At 34.0% G+C, this 2492-nt stretch overlaps 1 pseudogene; it reads right to left on the bottom strand.

Moving 5' to 3' along the window:
- Positions 1-10: 10 nt before the first annotated feature.
- LOC103609708 overlaps positions 11-2492 on the bottom strand; it is a 7960-nt pseudogene continuing 5478 nt past the window's right edge.

Genomic DNA, 2492 nt, shown 5'->3' with positions numbered 1-2492 from the left:
AGAGAGAATCTTAAAAGCTGGAAGACAGAAGCATCAAGTAACCTATAAGGTTTATCGGTTTTTCCTATCAGGAAAAAAAGAAAATCAGACTTTTCATCAGAAACCCTAAAAGCCAGAAGAGAATGGGATGATATATTCAAAATACTAAAAGACAAAAGTTGCCAGCCAAAAATACTTTACCCAGAAAGGCTATCCTTCTGAAATGAAGGACAAATTGTATATATCCCAGACAAGCAAAAACTGTAGGAGTTCACTACCTTATGACCAGCCTTACTAGAAATTCTCAAGTGAGTACAGGGTCAGCTACCTGAAAAATAACCATCACCATCACGAATACACAAGATAGAGGAAAAAACCCACCAGGAAAATAAAATGTTCCCCAAAAAGAGGAAAAAAAAAATATCCAACAAACACAGAAGACAAAAAGTAAATCAGAAAGAAAGGACAAAATATATTTAAAACATCCAAACAAAAATCAATATAATGCCATAAGTAAATCAATACCTTTCAATAATAACTCTTAATGTTAAAGGTTGGAATTCCCCACTCAAAAGACACAGACCGATATGATGAAAAAGGTGGACCCAACGATATGCTGCCTTTGAGAGACCCACCTCACCTGTAAAGACATACACAGACTACAAGTGAAGGGATGGAAAAGAGATACCATGCAAATAGGAAGTAAAATGATCTGGAATAGCAATTCTTATATCAGATAAAATAGACTTTAAAACAAAAACCATAAAAAAGATAAAGAAAGCCACTATATAATGATAAAAGGATCTATCCAACAAGAAGATATATAACAGTCATAAATATTTATGCACCNAATATTGCTTATACTCTATATTGATCATTTTAATTTACAATCAAAATCACAATGTTTATAACATGAATATTATAAAATATAGCTATAAATCTTTATTAAATTTCTATGTTATTGTTACAAATGTTGTGTTACAAACTGATTTAAACAAAACCTATTAATATCAAATTTTGTTTGTGTTTCTCTACTATTTAACTTATTTATTTTATAATAAAATATTTTATTTCCCTGCCAATAGACTTCGGAAACAGCACAGGGGACAAAGTGAAAGTTAAATGATCCTACTCAAACTAACAAAAAACACACTATATCATTCTTATTATTACTAGGGAAAAAACATGTTCTTGGTAAATCAAGTGAAACTGTGGGAATGGGGAAAAACAAAGAAATCTGTAACTGTTTATGATCAAATAGTTGTAAACACCACTGCACTCAGACCCACTGTCTCCCTGAGGGATGTGGATAGAAATCCAACATAATAACTTCATTCCACATGAACAAAAGCATGATCACAACTATAGAACTAGTTATTCTAAAATTATGGGTCAATGCACACATCACTAACAGGAAAAATCAACAAGAAAATAAAATCAAGCCAACCTATTCCAGGAACATACATCAAAAACACCTCTAACACTGACAATGCCTTTGAAATAAACCAATTAACTTTGATATATTATTATCATGTTCTTTGAGAAACTCCAGGGCCCATGTATCTCCCAAAGCCATACTAAGCCAAAAGGTTAGGCTGTTTAATTCTGGGAAGCCTTGTCAAGCAACCAAAGGTGAACAAACAGGAAATTGCATGGAGCCATGTCACACACATGGAATCCCCTTGCAGCCTGTTGAACAAGGGGTATCACTACTCAGGCTCCCATTCCGTTCCCTATAGCAGGATGGCTCTCAACATACTAGAAATATGAAAAACCAGGAAAGTAGGACACCACAAAAGGAATATAATAACTCTCAAGTTCTAGACCCTATAGAACAGGAAGTCCTTGAAATGACTGACAAGAAACTTCAAGCAACAATCCTAAGGAAACTAAATGAGGCACAAGAAGACTAAGTTAGACAATGCAACAAAATGAAAGAAAAGATACAGGACCTGAAGGAGGAAACTTAGAAAGAAATCTGAACAAGAATGTAGCAGAGCTTGTGGAGCTGAGGGACTCAATTAACGAAATAAAAACACAACAGAGAGATTAACAAGCAGGCTGGATCAAGCAGAAGAGAGAATGTCTGATCTTGTTTAAAATAAAACAGGCAAACAAAAAAAAAGAACAGAAAAAAGAAAAAGGATTTAAAAATCTGAAGAAAATCTAAGAGAAATAACAGACAACCTCAAGTGCTCAAATATTCAAACTATGTGTATTCCAGAGGGGGAGGAAAAATGAAATGACATTGAAAACATATTCAACTAAATAATAGCAGAAACTTTCCAGGTTTAGGGAGAGATGCAGATCTTCAGATACAGCAAGCTCAAAGTTCCCCCAACATATTCATCCAAAAAAGGTCCCCTCCAAGAAATGTTACAGTCAAACTGGCAAAACTCAGAATCAAAGAGAGAATCTTAAAAGCTGGAAGACAGAAGCATCAAGTAACCTATAAGGTTTATCGGTTTTACCTATCAGGAAAAAAAAAATCAGACTTTTCATCAGAAACCCTA

The sequence above is a fragment of the Galeopterus variegatus genome, unplaced genomic scaffold (genome assembly GCF_000696425.1).
Source record: "Galeopterus variegatus unplaced genomic scaffold, G_variegatus-3.0.2 Scaffold9975, whole genome shotgun sequence".
In the NCBI taxonomy this organism is placed as follows: Eukaryota; Metazoa; Chordata; class Mammalia; order Dermoptera; family Cynocephalidae; genus Galeopterus; species Galeopterus variegatus.
The sequence above is the reverse complement of the archived record's forward strand: the minus strand, read 5'-3'. Positions and strand labels throughout refer to the sequence as shown.